Source organism: Heptranchias perlo, chromosome 20 (assembly GCF_035084215.1).
Source record: "Heptranchias perlo isolate sHepPer1 chromosome 20, sHepPer1.hap1, whole genome shotgun sequence".
Classification (NCBI taxonomy): domain Eukaryota; kingdom Metazoa; phylum Chordata; class Chondrichthyes; order Hexanchiformes; family Hexanchidae; genus Heptranchias; species Heptranchias perlo.
Window position 1 is genome coordinate 24,450,168 of NC_090344.1, and position 15,390 is coordinate 24,465,557.

The 15,390-nt window shown below is 43.6% G+C and overlaps 8 non-coding genes across 8 annotated transcripts; 3 read left to right on the forward strand and 5 right to left on the reverse strand.

The window, feature by feature from the left end:
* Positions 1-2,293: 2,293 nt before the first annotated feature.
* On the reverse strand, positions 2,294-2,367 carry trnai-aau (transfer RNA isoleucine (anticodon AAU)). The gene has a single exon. It is a non-coding gene; the product is annotated as a tRNA-Ile (tRNA).
* Positions 2,368-4,873: 2,506 nt separating this feature from the next.
* On the reverse strand, positions 4,874-4,947 carry trnai-aau (transfer RNA isoleucine (anticodon AAU)). Its single transcript has one exon. It is a non-coding gene; the product is annotated as a tRNA-Ile (tRNA).
* Positions 4,948-5,880: 933 nt separating this feature from the next.
* trnai-aau (transfer RNA isoleucine (anticodon AAU)) lies at positions 5,881-5,954 on the forward strand. The gene has a single exon. It is a non-coding gene; the product is annotated as a tRNA-Ile (tRNA).
* Positions 5,955-6,480: 526 nt separating this feature from the next.
* trnap-agg (transfer RNA proline (anticodon AGG)) lies at positions 6,481-6,570 on the reverse strand. The gene is given in 2 exon segments: positions 6,481-6,516; positions 6,535-6,570. It is a non-coding gene; the product is annotated as a tRNA-Pro (tRNA).
* Positions 6,571-8,448: 1,878 nt separating this feature from the next.
* On the forward strand, positions 8,449-8,522 carry trnai-aau (transfer RNA isoleucine (anticodon AAU)). The gene has a single exon. It is a non-coding gene; the product is annotated as a tRNA-Ile (tRNA).
* Positions 8,523-9,049: 527 nt separating this feature from the next.
* Positions 9,050-9,139, reverse strand: trnap-agg (transfer RNA proline (anticodon AGG)). The gene is given in 2 exon segments: positions 9,050-9,085; positions 9,104-9,139. It is a non-coding gene; the product is annotated as a tRNA-Pro (tRNA).
* A 1,878-nt stretch (positions 9,140-11,017) lies between these two features.
* trnai-aau (transfer RNA isoleucine (anticodon AAU)) lies at positions 11,018-11,091 on the forward strand. The gene has a single exon. It is a non-coding gene; the product is annotated as a tRNA-Ile (tRNA).
* Positions 11,092-11,617: 526 nt separating this feature from the next.
* On the reverse strand, positions 11,618-11,707 carry trnap-agg (transfer RNA proline (anticodon AGG)). Its single transcript is given in 2 exon segments — positions 11,618-11,653; positions 11,672-11,707. It is a non-coding gene; the product is annotated as a tRNA-Pro (tRNA).
* Between the last annotated feature and the right edge of the window lie 3,683 nt (positions 11,708-15,390).

Sequence of the window (15,390 nt, forward strand, 5' to 3'; positions counted from 1 at the left end):
CGAACAATGAACAGCCCATCCATAAAACACTGCCCCGCTATAAAACCTGTGGGCAGGACCCTGAGCTACTGTGAAAATGATATCACCGCAACGTGATTCGATCATGCTGCGTTTTGACGTTGAGTCAGATATCTGTCTGTCTATCTGTCTGTCTGTTTATCCGTCTGATTGGGTCTCTGCCTTATTCTCAGGCCAGGCTTTTTGTTTGCTGGCTGCAGGCCTCGCTCCCCGACTGACTGACTGTCAGAATCAATGACTGTGACTGACTGTCTGCCCATTTATGGCCACATTTCTGAGTTCCTGCCTTCGCTCTGTGTCGCAGGCCTGTCTCTGTCCCTTAGGATGACAACACACCCACAAGCTTCACGACTGAACGCAGGTTTGGTCAGTCTGTCCTCGCAGGTCCTTCGGAAGCTAATGATTTTGAACTGAATTATTTTTCCTGAGTGCCTTGTGAAGTTTTGTTCAGTGATATGTTTGCGAAAGAGAACGGAGGAAACAGTTAGTGTGCAACTCGCCATTTCTCTACATCGGAATAGAAAATGTGATTGGATGGATAGAAGAGGTCTGAAAGGATGACCGATCGGCTGTGGGTGGCACCGAATTCTGCAGTGGCTGCAGTGGTTCATTACCGGTAATGAAAATGAGGTAATATACGACCACAAGCTGCCGCTGAAAATCATTCAATTTCCCAAACTTGACCCACCGAATCAAATGAAACTCGTGGGAAAGCGATAAGACAACGCCGGTCTATCGGGCATCGTTTGAAGCAACTGGCAGTTTAAAGTGGCATCTACAGCCATGCAAGTACTGCCATGTGCCGCTGCGATCGCCGAGTGGTTGAAGCGTTAAATTCAAGATCAAATTGAGTTTTCCTTCGCAGGTTTGATTTCGGCTCGCTGAATTATTGTTTAAAGATCCGTTCAATGCTCAAATGAATGAACTGGATCTAACTCACTTCATTTATCTCTCTCAGAGCATGAGAGATACTCGAACGTGGCCGGCGCTTTTAATTGGGTGCCCAATGTAATCTTGCAAAATTCAAATACACAAGAAAGAATCTTGCCCAATCTGCAACTAAAATTCTGCTACTTTGCAGAACCACCCATTTATACTCGACTTTATTTACATGAATCTCTCTATCTCTCCTTGTCTCGATGTTGTCCCCTGATGGAATTCTCAGGCTTCCTGGAACGGTGAAGGCTGATCGAACCTGCAACACCAGCAGGGAAAGGGAAAGAAAATAAAGACTGAGACGGTCGGAAAAGGAAAGGTGCAACCCAGCTGATAAATTCGGAGCTAATGTCTCCACATTTTTGTCTCTTCGCCCTCACAGTGAAAGAAAACAGCAATGTGAGTAAAATATACTCAGGCAGCTTGTATCCTCTGACGATGCCGAGACAGATGCCAATGTAGCTTCAGATTAACTAATTCTGAAAAGTATTGTTTGAAAAAACAAGTCGTACATTGTAAACGAATTTAGTAAAGAGAGGCTAATATTGGTGAATGGAAATAGGAAGTGTACAACTTGATATTGCTGCATATAGGAATAGAAAACGAGATTGGGTGGACAGAAGCGGTTGGAAAGGATAGCCGATCGGCGGAAGACTATGTTGAAATTTTAGACCGGCTGCAGGCCTTTCGAGCAAGCGGCTCGTTGATCTTGGGGTCTGATTCTCGCTTTGGGCGTCGGGGTATGATTTTCGCTTTCGGCGTTTTTCTAATGAAATATGCGAGAGGTCCTGGGTTCAAATCCCGGACGAGCCCTGTTAGCGCACTGCTTTTTCGTGAAAAGTCACCAATTGGATTCTGACATCTCTGCAGTTGTTCGAATTGAATTATATTTCAGCTCCAGAGGACAAAGTGCAGAAGTTTCCAAGGCCCAACACACATGGAGGAAATAAAATGTCTCAAGATGATGTGGAGATTGAAGCTGAATGTGAATTTACCCCAATTTCGGCGGTCTCATTGATATTAGATGACGGGATCGAGAACCACATATTCAAGTTTGCCGATGACACAAAGATAGACAGAATTATAAGCAGTGTGGATGGAAGAATGAGATTTCAGAGATATATTACTAGATTAAGTGAATGGGCAAAACTGCGGCAAATGGATTTCAACGTAAGCAAGTGTGAGGCCGTCCACTTTGGACCTCAAAAAGATAGATCAGAAAATATATCAATGGATGTCACTCGACAAAATTAACCTTATGACATTTTGTGTGGATTCGCTTGTTTCGAAAGTCTGCCAAACTTTTAAAAGTTAACAAAATATTGCAATAGAAACCATATGGCCCGTACGGGGATCGAACGCGCGACCTTGGCGTTATTAGCACCACGCTATAACCAACTGAGCTAACCAGCCATGTGTACATCTTAGCTTTATGGGCTTACCCGCGTGTTGGGTAGTTTGTGTTTATTTTTACACCAGCTGACAGGGTTTTACAACGAATATTGAATAAACCATATCACTTAAACATTGTTACTTGTTTCTGTATATACTGTCGAGGATGTAGATCAAAATTAACAAACAAAGAGCACTTTAATGTAACAAATTAAATTCCGATCAATATTATTTTACCAACAATGAACAGCCCATCCATAAAACACTGCCCCGCTCTGAAACCTGTGGGCAGGACCCTGAGAAGCTGTGAAAAATGATATCACCGCAACGTGATTCGATCACGCTGCGATTTGACGTTGAGTCAGATGTCTGTCTGTCTGTCTGCCTGTCTGTTTATCCGTCTGATTGGGTCTCTGCCTTATTCTCAGGCCAGGCTTTTTGTTTGCTGGCTGCAGGCCTCGCTCCCCGACTGACTGAACAACTACCGGGCTGTGTGTCAGAATCAATGACTGTGACTGACTGTCTGCCCATTTATGGCCACATTTCTGAGTTCCTGCCTTCGCTCTGTGTCGCAAGCCTGTCTCTGTCCCTTAGGATCACAACACACCCACAAGCTTCACGACTGAACGCAGATTTGGTCAGTCTGTCCTCGCAGGTCCTTCGGAAGCTAATGATTTTGAACTGAATTATTTTTCCTGAGTGACTTGTGAAGTTTTGTTCAGTGATATGTTTGCGAAAGAGAACGGAGGAAATAGTTAGTGTTCAATTCGACATTTCTCTACATCGGAATAGAAAACGTGATTGGATGGATAGAAGAGGTCTGAAAGGATGGCCGATCGGCTGTGGGTGGCACCGAATTCTGCAGTGGCTGCAGTGGTTCATTACCGGTAATGAAAATGAGGTAATATACTACCACAAGCTGCCGCTGAAAATCATTCAATTTCCCAAACTTGACCCACCGAATTAAATGAAGCTCGTGGGAAAGCTGCAAGACAACGCCGGTCTATCGGGCATCGTTTGAAGCAACTGGCAGTTTAAAGTGGCATCTGCAGCCATGCAAGTACTGCCATGTGCCGCTGCGATCGCCGACTGGTTAAAGCGTTAAATTCAAGATGAAATGGAGTTTTCCTTCACAGGTTTGATTTCTGCTCGCTGAATTATTGTTTAAAGATCCGTTCAATGCTCAAATGAATGAACTGGATCTAATTCACTTCATTTATCTCTCTCAGTGCATGAGAGATACTCGAGCGTGGCCGGCGCTTTTAATTGGGTGCCCAATGTCCTCTTGCAAAATTCAAATCCACAAGAAAGAATCTTGCCCAATCTGCAACTAAAATTCTGCTACTTTGCAGAACCACCCATTTAAAAGCGACTTTATTCACATGAATCTCTCTATCTCTCCTTGTCTCTTGTCTCTGTGTTGTCCCCTGATGGACTTCTCAGGCTTCCTGGAACGGTAAAGGCTGATCGAACCTGCAACACCAGCAGGGAAAGGTAAAGGAAAAAAAGATTGAGACGGTCGGAAAACTAAAGGTGCAACCCAGCTGATAAAGTCGTAGCTAATGTCTCCACATTTTTGTCTCTTCGCCCTCACAGTGAAAGGAAACAGCAATGTGAGTAAAATATACTTATGGTAGCTTGTATACTCTGACGATGCCGAGACAGATGCCAATGTAGCTTCAGATGAACTAATTCTGAAAAGTATTATTTGAAGAAACAAGTCGTACATTGTAAACGAATTTAGTAAAGAGAGGCTAATATTGGTGACTGGAAATAGGTAGTGTACAACTTGATATTGCTGCAAATAGGAATAGAAAACGAGATTGGGTGGACAGAAGCGGTTGGAAAGGATTGCCGATCGGCTGAAGACTGTGGTGAAATTTTAGACCGGATGCAGGGCTTTCTAGCAAGCGGCTCGTTGGTCGAGGGGTATGATTCTCGTTTTGGCGTTTTTCTAATGGAATATGCGAGAGGTCCCGGGTTAAAATCCCGGACGAGCCCTGTTATCTCACTGCTTTTTAGTGAAAAGTCACCAATTGGATTCTGACATCTTTGCAGTTGTTCGAATTGAATTATATTTGCGCTCCAGAGGACAAAGTGCAGAAGTTTCCAAGGCGCAACACATCAGGAGTAAATAAAATGTCTCAAGATGATGTGGAGATTGAAGCTGAATGTGAATTTACCCCAATTTAGGCGGTCTCATTGATATTAGATGACGGGATCGAGAACCACATATCCAAGTTTGCCGATGACACAAAGATAGACAGAATTCATAGCAGTTTGGATGGAAGTATGAGATTACAGAGAGATATTACTCGATTAAGTGAATGGGCAAAACTGCGGCAAATGGATTTCAACGTAAGCAAGTTTGAGGCCGTCCACTTTGGACCTCAAAAAGATAGATCAGAAAACATATGAATGGATGTTGCTCCAAAAAATTGACCTCATGACATTTTGTGTGGATTCGCTTGTTTCTCAAGTCTGCCAAACTGCCAAAAGTTCCCAAAATATTTCAATAGGAACCTCATGGCCCGTACGGGGATCGAACCCGCGACCTTGGCGTTATTAGCAGCACGCTCTAACCATCTGAGCTAACCGGCCATGTATACGTCTTAGCCGCGTGTTGGGTAGTTTGTGTTTATTTTCACACAAGCTGACAGGGTTTTCCAACGAATATTGAATAAACCACATCCCTTAAACATTGTTACTGCAGAATTCGGTGCCACCCACAGCCGATCGGCCATCCTTTCAGACCTCTTCTATCCATCCAATCACGTTTTCTATTCCGATGTAGAGAAATGTCGAGTTGCACACTAACTGTTTCCTCCGTTCTCTTTCGCAAACATATCACTGAACCAAACTTCACAAGTCACTCAGGAAAAATAATTCAGTTCAAAATCATTCGCTTCCGAAGGACCTGCGAGGACAGACTGACCAAACCTGCGTTCAGTCGTGAAGCTTGTGGGTGTGTTGTGATCCGAAGGGACAGAGACAGGCCTGCGACACGGAGCGAAGGCAGGAACTCAGAAATGTGGCCATACATGGGCAGACAGTCAGTCACAGTCATTGATTCTGACACACGGCCCGGTAGTTGTTCAGTCAGTCGGGGAGCGAGGCCTGCAGCCAGCAAAGAAAAAGCCTGGCCTGAGAATAAGGCAGAGACCCAATCAGATGGATAGACAGACAGACATCTGACTCAACGTCGAAACGCAGCGTGATCGAATCACGTTGCGGTGATATCATTTTCACAGTAGCTCAGGGTCCTGCCCACAGGTTTTATAGCGGGGCAGTGTTTTATGGATGGTCTGTTCATTGTGAGTAAAATATTATTGATCGGAATTTAATTTGTTACATTAAAGTGCTCTTTGTTTGTTAATTTTGATCTACATCCTCGACAGTATATACAGAAACAAGTAACAATGTTTAAGGGATGTGGTTTATTCAATATTCGTTGCAAAACCCAGTCAGCTGGTGTAAAAATAAACACAAACTACCCAACACGCGGGTAAGCCCATAAAGCTAAACTACATACATGGCTGGTTAGCTCAGTTGGTTAGAGCGTGGTGCTAATAACGCCAAGGCCGCGGGTTCGATCCCCGTACGGGCCATAAGGTTCCTATTGCAATGCGTTGGTAACTTTTAAAAGTTTGGCAGACTTTGGAAACAAGCGAATCCACACAAAATGTCATGAGGTCAATTTTTTGGAGTAACATCCATTGATATGTTTTCTGATCTATCTTTTTGAGGTCCAAAGTGGACGGCCTCAAACTTGCTTACGTTGAAATCCATTTGCCGCAGTTTTGCCCATTCACTTAATCTAGTAATATCTCTCTGTAATCTCATTCTTCCATCCACACTGCTCATAATTCTGTCTATCTTTGTGTCATCGGCAAACTTGGATATGTGTTTCTCGATCCCGTCATCTAATATCAATGAGACCGCCTAAATTGGGGTAAATTCACATTCAGCTTCAATCTCCACATCATCTTGAGACATTTTATTTACTCCGTGTGTGTTGCGCCTTGGAAACTTCTGCACTTTGTCCTCTGGAGCTCAAATATAATTCAATTCGAACAACTGCAAAGATGTCAGAATCCAATTGGTGACTTTTCACTAAAAAGCAGTGAGATAACAGGGCTCGTCCGGGATTTGAACCCGGGACCTCTCGCATATTCTATTAGAAAAACGCCCTAAGCGAGAATCATACCCCTAGACCAGCGAGCCGCTTGCTAGAAAGTCCTGCAGCCGGTCTAAAATTTCACCATAGTCTTCAGCCGATCGGCGATCCTTTGCAACCGCTTCTGTCCACCCAATCTCGTTTTCTATTCCTATATACAGCAATATCAAGTTGTACACGACCTATTTCCAGTCACCAATATTAGCCTCTCTTTACTAAATTCGTTTACAATGTACGACTTGTTTTTTCAAATAATTCTTTTCAGAATTAGTTAATCTGAAGCTACATTGGCATCTGTCTCGGCATCGTCAGAGTATACAAGCTACCATAAGTATATTTTACTCACATTGCTGTTTTCTTTCACTGTGAGGGCGAAGAGACAAAAATGTGGAGACATTAGCTACGAATTTATCAGCTGGGTTGCACCTTTACTTTTCCGACCGTCTCAGTCTTTTTTTCCTTTACCTTTCCCTGCTGGTGTTGCAGGTTAGATCAGCCTTTACCGTTCCAGGAAGCCTGAGAAGTCCATCAGGGGACAACATGGAGACAAGAGACAAGGAGAGATAGAGAGATTCGTGCAAATAAAGTCGCTTATAAATGGGTGGTTCTGCAAAGTAGCAGAATTTTAGTTGCAGATTGGGCAAGATTCTTTCTTGTGTATTTGAATTTTGCAAGAGTACATTGGGCACCCAATTAAAAGCGCCGGCCACGCTCGAGTATCTCTCATGCTCTGAGAGAGACAAATGAAGTGAGTTAGATCCAGTTCATTCATTTGAGCATTGAACGGATCTTGAAACAATAATTCAGCGAGCAGAAATCAAACCTGCGAAGGAAAACTCCATTTGATCTTGAATTTAACGCTTCAACCACTCGGCGATCGCAGCGGCACATGGCAGTACTTGCATGTATGGCTGTAGATGCTACTTTACACTGCCAGTTGCTTCAAACGATGCCCGATAGACCGGCGTTGTCTTGTAGCTTTCCCAGGAGCTTCATTTGATTCGGTGGGTCAAGTTTGGGAAATTGAACGATTTGCACCGGCAGCTTGTGGTAGCATATTACCTCATTTTCATTACCGGTAATGAACCACTGCAGCCACTGCAGAATTCGGTGCCACCCACAGCCGATCGGCCATCCTTTCAGACCTCTTCTATCCATCCAATCACGTTTTCTATTCCGATGTAGAGAAATGTCGAGTTGCACACTAACTATTTCCTCCGTTCTCTTTCGCAAACATATCACTGAACCAAACTTCACAAGTCACTCAGGAAAAATAATTCAGTTCAAAATCATTCGCTTCCGAAGGACCTGCGAGGACAGACTGACCAAACCTGCGTTCAGTCGTGAAGCTTGTGGGTGTGTTGTGATCCGAAGGGACAGAGACAGGCCTGCGACACGGAGCGAAGGCAGGAACTCAGAAATGTGGCCATAAATGGGCAGACAGTCAGTCACAGTCATTGATTCTGACACACGGCCCGGTAGTTGTTCAGTCAGTCGGGGAGCGAGGCCTGCAGCCAGCAAAGAAAAAGCCTGGCCTGAGAATAAGGCAGAGACCCAATCAGACGGATAGACAGACAGACATCTGACTCAACGTCGAAACGCAGCGTGATCGAATCACGTTGCGGTGATATCATTTTCACAGTTGCTCAGGGTCCTGCCCACAGGTTTTATAGCGGGGCAGTGTTTTATGGATGGTCTGTTCATTGTGAGTAAAATATTATTGATCGGAATTTAATTTGTTACATTAAAGTGCTCTTTGTTTGTTAATTTTGATCTACATCCTCGACAGTATATACAGAAACAAGTAACAATGTTTAAGGGATGTGGTTTATTCAATATTCGTTGCAAAACCCTGTCAGCTGGTGTAAAAATAAACTCAAACTACCCAACACGCGGGTAAGCCCATAAAGCTAAACTACATACATGGCCGGTTAGCTCAGTTGGTCAGAGCGTGGTGCTAATAACGCCAAGGTTGCGGGTTCGATCCCCGTACGGGCCATAAGGTTCCTATTGCAATGCGTTGGTAACTTTTAAAAGTTTGGCAGACTTTGGAAACAAGCGAATCCACACAAAATGTCATGAGGTCAATTTTTTGGAGTAACATCCATTGATATGTTTTCTGATCTATCTTTTTGAGGTCCAAAGTGGACGGCCTCAAACTTGCTTACGTTGAAATCCATTTGCCGCAGTTTTGCCCATTCACTTAATCGAGTAATATCTCTCTGTAATCTCATTCTTCCATCCACACTGCTTATAATTCTGTCTATCTTTGTGTCATCGGCAAACTTGGATATGTGTTTCTCGATCCCGTCATCTAATATCAATGAGACCGCCGAAATTGGGGTAAATTCACATTCAGCTTCAATCTCCACATCATCTTGAGACATTTTTTTTTGCTCCGTGTGTGTTGCGCCTTGGAAACTTCTGCACTTTGTGCTCTGGAGCTCAAATAGAATTCAATTCGAACAACTGCAAAGATGTCAGAATCCAATTGGTGACTTTTCACTAAAAAGCAGTGAGATAACAGGGCTCGTCCGGGATTTGAACCCGGGACCTCTCGCATATTCTATTAGAAAAACGCCCTAAGCGAGAATCATACCCCTAGACCAACGAGCCGCTTGCTAGAAAGTCCTGCAGCCGGTCTAAAATTTCACCATAGTCTTCAGCCGATCGGCTATCCTTTGCAACCGCTTCTGTCCACCCAATCTCGTTTTCTATTCCTATATACAGCAATATCAAGTTGTACACTACCTATTTCCAGTCACCAATATTAGCCTCTCTTTACTAAATTCGTTTACAATGTACGACTTGTTTTTTCAAATAATACTTTTCAGAATTAGTTAATCTGAAGCTACATTGGCATCTGTCTCGGCATCGTCAGAGTATACAAGCTACCATAAGTATATTTTACTCACATTGCTGTTTTCTTTCACTGTGAGGGCGAAGAGACAAAAATGTGGAGACATTAGCTACGAATTTATCAGCTGGGTTGCACCTTTACTTTTCCGACCGTCTCAGTCTTTTTTTCCTTTACCTTTCCCTGCTGGTGTTGCAGGTTAGATCAGCCTTTACCGTTCCAGGAAGCCTGAGAAGTCCATCAGGGGACAACATAGAGACAAGAGACAAGGAGAGATAGAGAGATTCATGTAAATAAAGTCGCTTATAAATGGGTGGTTCTGCAAAGTAGCAGAATTTTAGTTGCAGATTGGGCAAGATTCTTTCTTGTGTATTTGAATTTTGCAAGAGTACATTGGGCACCCAATTAAAAGCGCCGGCCACGCTCGAGTATCTCTCATGCTCTGAGAGAGACAAATGAAGTGAGTTAGATCCAGTTCATTCATTTGAGCATTGAACGGATCTTTAAACAATAATTCAGCGAGCAGAAATCAAACCTGCGAAGGAAAACTCCATTTGATCTTGAATTTAACGCTTCAACCACTCGGCGATCGCAGCGGCACATGGCAGTACTTGCATGTATGGCTGTAGATGCTACTTTACACTGCCAGTTGCTTCAAACGATGCCCGATAGACCGGCGTTGTCTTGTAGCTTTCCCAGGAGCTTCATTTGATTCGGTGGGTCAAGTTTGGGAAATTGAACGATTTGCACCGGCAGCTTGTGGTAGCATATTACCTCATTTTCATTACCGGTAATGAACCACTGCAGCCACTGCAGAATTCGGTGCCACCCACAGCCGATCGGCCATCCTTTCAGACCTCTTCTATCCATCCAATCACGTTTTCTATTCCGATGTAGAGAAATGTCGAGTTGCACACTAACTATTTCCTCCGTTCTCTTTCGCAAACATATCACTGAACCAAACTTCACAAGTCACTCAGGAAAAATAATTCAGTTCAAAATCATTCGCTTCCGAAGGACCTGCGAGGACAGACTGACCAAACCTGCGTTCAGTCGTGAAGCTTGTGGGTGTGTTGTGATCCGAAGGGACAGAGACAGGCCTGCGACACGGAGCGAAGGCAGGAACTCAGAAATGTGGCCATACATGGGCAGACAGTCAGTCACAGTCATTGATTCTGACACACGGCCCGGTAGTTGTTCAGTCAGTCGGGGAGCGAGGCCTGCAGCCAGCAAAGAAAAAGCCTGGCCTGAGAATAAGGCAGAGACCCAATCAGACGGATAGACAGACAGACATCTGACTCAACGTCGAAACGCAGCGTGATCGAATCACGTTGCGGTGATATCATTTTCACAGTAGCTCAGGGTCCTGCCCACAGGTTTTATAGCGGGGCAGTGTTTTATGGATGGTCTGTTCATTGTGAGTAAAATATTATTGATCGGAATTTAATTTGTTACATTAAAGTGCTCTTTGTTTGTTAATTTTGATCTACATCCTCGACAGTATATACAGAAACAAGTAACAATGTTTAAGGGATGTGGTTTATTCAATATTCGTTGCAAAACCCTGTCAACTGGTGTAAAAATAAACACAAACTACCCAACACGCGGGTAAGCCCATAAAGCTAAACTACATACATGGCCGGTTAGCTCAGTTGGTTAGAGCGTGGTGCTAATAACGCCAAGGCCGCGGGTTCGATCCCCGTACGAGCCATAAGGTTCCTATTGCAATGCGTTGGTAACTTTTAAAAGTTTGGCAGACTTTGGAAACAAGCGAATCCACACAAAATGTCATGAGGTCAATTTTTTGGAGTAACATCCATTGATATGTTTTCTGATCTATCTTTTTGAGGTCCAAAGTGGACGGCCTCAAACTTGCTTACGTTGAAATCCATTTGCCGCAGTTTTGCCCATTCACTTAATCTAGTAATATCTCTCTGTAATCTCATTCTTCCATCCACACTGCTCATAATTCTGTCTATCTTTGTGTCATCGGCAAACTTGGATATGTGTTTCTCGATCCCGTCATCTAATATCAATGAGACCGCCTAAATTGGGGTAAATTCACATTCAGCTTCAATCTCCACATCATCTTGAGACATTTTATTTACTCCGTGTGTGTTGCGCCTTGGAAACTTCTGCACTTTGTCCTCTGGAGCTCAAATATAATTCAATTCGAACAACTGCAAAGATGTCAGAATCCAATTGGTGACTTTTCACTAAAAAGCAGTGAGATAACAGGGCTCGTCCGGGATTTGAACCCGGGACCTCTCGCATATTCTATTAGAAAAACGCCCTAAGCGAGAATCATACCCCTAGACCAACGAGCCGCTTGCTAGAAAGTCCTGCAGCCGGTCTAAAATTTCACCATAGTCTTCAGCCGATCGGCTATCCTTTGCAACCGCTTCTGTCCACCCAATCTCGTTTTCTATTCCTATATACAGCAATATCAAGTTGTACACTACCTATTTCCAGTCACCAATATTAGCCTCTCTTTACTAAATTCGTTTACAATGTACGACTTGTTTTTTCAAATAATACTTTTCAGAATTAGTTAATCTGAAGCTACATTGGCATCTGTCTCGGCATCGTCAGAGTATACAAGCTACCAGAGGTATACTTTACTCACATTGCTGTTTTCTTTCACTGTGAGGGCGAAGAGACAAAAATGTGGAGACATTAGCTACGAATTTATCAGCTGGGTTGCACCTTTACTTTTCCGACCGTCTCAGTCTTTTTTTCCTTTACCTTTCCCTGCTGGTGTTGCAGGTTAGATCAGCCTTTACCGTTCCAGGAAGCCTGAGAAGTCCATCAGGGGACAACATGGAGACAAGAGACAAGGAGAGATAGAGAGATTCGTGCAAATAAAGTCGCTTATAAATGGGTGGTTCTGCAAAGTAGCAGAATTTTAGTTGCAGATTGGGCAAGATTCTTTCTTGTGTATTTGAATTTTGCAAGAGTACATTGGGCACCCAATTAAAAGCGCCGGCCACGCTCGAGTATCTCTCATGCTCTGAGGGAGATAAATGAAGTGAGTTAGATCCAGTTCATTCATTTGAGCATTGAACGGATCTTTAAACAATAATTCAGCGAGCAGAAATCAAACCTGCGAAGGAAAACTCCATTTGATCTTGAATTTAACGCTTCAACCACTCGGCGATCGCAGCGGCACATGGCAGTACTTGCATGGCTGCAGATGCTACTTTAAACTGCCAGTTGCTTCAAACGATGCCCGATAGACCGGCGTTGTCTTGTAGCTTTCCCAGCAGCTTCATTTGATTCGGTGGGTCAAGTTTGGGAAATTGAATGATTTTCACCGGCAGCTTGTGGTAGTATATTACCTCATTTTCATTACCGGTAATGAACGACTGCAGCCACTGCAGAATTCGGTGCCACCCACAGCTGATCGGCCATCCTTTCAGACCTCTTCTATCCATCCAATCACGTTTTCTATTCCGATGTCGAGAAATGTCGAGTTGCACACTAACTATTTCCTCCGTTCTCTTTCGCAAACATATCACTGAACCAAACTTCACAAGTCACTCAGGAAAAATAATTCAGTTCAAAATCATTAGCTTCCGAAGGACCTGCGAGGACAGACTGTCCAAACCTGCGTTCAGTCGTGAAGCTTGTGGGTGTGTTGTGATCCTAAGGGACAGAGACAGGCCTGCGACACAGAGCGAAGGCAGGAACTCACAAATGTGGCCATAAATGGGCAGACAGTCAGTCACAGTCATTGATTCTGACACACGGCCCGGTAGTTGTTCAGTCAGTCGGGGAGCGAGGCCTGCAGCCAGCAAACAAAAAGCCTGGCCTGAGAATAAGGCCGAGACCCAATCAGACGGATAAACAGACAGACAGATAGACAGACAGACATCTGACTCAACGTCAAAACGCAGCATGATCGAATCACGTTGCGGTGATATCATTTTCACAGCAGCTCAGGGTCCTGCCCACAGGTTTTATAGCGGGGCAGTGTTTTATGGATGGGCTGTGGATTGTTAGTAAAATAATATTGATCGGAATTTAATTTGTTCCATTAAAGTGCTCTTTGTTTGTTAATTTTGATCTACTTCCTCGACAGTATATACAGAAACAAGTAACAATGTTTAAGGGATGTGGTTTATTCAATATTCGTTGTAAAACCCTGTCAGCTGGTGTAAAAATAAACACAAACTACCCAACACGCGGGTAAGCCCATAAAGCTAAGATGTCTACATGGCCGGTTAGTTCAGTTGGTTAGAGCGTTGTGCTAATAACGCCAAGGTCGCGGTTTCGATCCCAGTACGGGCCATAAAGTTCCAATTGCAATATTTTGGTAACTTTTAAAAGTTTGGCAGACTTGAGAAACAAGCGAATCCACACAAAATGTCATGAGGTCAATTTTTTGGAGTAACATCCATTAATATGTTTTCTGATCTATCTTTTTGAGGTCCAAAGTGGACGGCCTCAAACTTGCTTACGTTGAAATCCATTTGCCGCAGTTTTGCCCATTCACTTAATCTAGTAATATCTCTCTGTAATCTCATTCTTCCATCCACACTGCTTATAATTCTGTCTATCTTTGTGTCATCGGCAAACTTGGATATGTGGTTCTCGATCCCGTCATCTAATATCAATGAGACCGCCTAAATTGGGGTAAATTCACATTCAGCTTCAATCTCCACATCATCTTGAGACATTTTATTTACTCCGTGTGTGTTGCGCCTTGGAAACTTCTGCACTTTGTCCTCTGGAGCTCAAATATAATTCAATTCGAACAACTGCAAAGATGTCAGAATCCAATTGGTGACTTTTCACTAAAAAGCAGTGAGATAACAGGGCTCGTGCGGGATTTGAACCCGTGACCTCTCGCATATTCCATTAGAAAAACGCCCAAAGCGAGAATCATACCCCGAGACCAACGAACCGCTTGCTAGAAAGACCAGCATCCGGTCTAAAATTTCACCATAGTCTTCAGCCGATCGGCTCTCCTTTCCAACCGCTTCTGTCCACCCAATCTCGTTTTCTATTCCTATTTGCAGCAATATCAAGTTGTACACGACCTATTTCCAGTCACCAATATTAGCCTCTCTTTACTAAATTCGTTTACAATGTACGACTTGTTTTTTCAAATAAAACTTTTCAGAATTAGTTAATCTGAAGCTGCATTGGCATCTGTCTCGGCATCGTCAGAGTATACAAGCTACCATAAGTATATTTTACTCACATTGCTGTTTTCTTTCACTGTGAGGGCGAAGAGACAAAAATGTGGAGACATTAGCTACGAATTTATCAGCTGGGTTGCACCTTTACTTTTCCGACCGTCTCAGTCTTTTTTTGCTTTACCTTTCCCTGCTGGTGTTGCAGGTTCGATCAGCCTTGACCGTTCCAGGAAGCCTGAGAAGTCCATCAGGGGACAACATCGAGACAAGAGACAAGGAGAGATAGAGAGATTCGTGCAAATAAAGTCGCTTATAAATGGGTGGTTCTGCAAAGTAGCAGAATTTTAGTTGCAGATTGGGCAAGATTCTTTCTTGTGTATTTAAATTTTGCAAGAGTACATTGGGCACCCAATTGAAAGCGCCGGCCACGCTCGAGTAGCTCTCATGCTCTGAGAGAGATAAATGAAGTGAATTAGATCCAGTTCATTCATTTGAGCATTGAACGGATCTTTAAACAATAATTCAGCGAGCAGAAATCAAACCTGCGAAGGAAAACTCCATTTGATATTGAATTTAACGCATCAACCACTCGGCGATCGCAGCGGCACATGGCAGTACTTGCATGGCTGCAGATGCTACTTTAAACTGCCAGTTGCTTCAAACGATGCCCGCTCGACCGGCGTTGTCTTGTAGCTTTCCCAGCAGCTTCATTTGATTCGGTGGGTCAAGTTTGGGAAATTGAATGATTTTCAGCGGCAGCTTGTGGTAGTATATTACCTCATTTTCATTACCGGTAATGAACCACTGCAGCCACTGCAGAATTCGGTGCCACCCACAGCCGATCGGCCATCCTTTCAGAACTCTTCTAT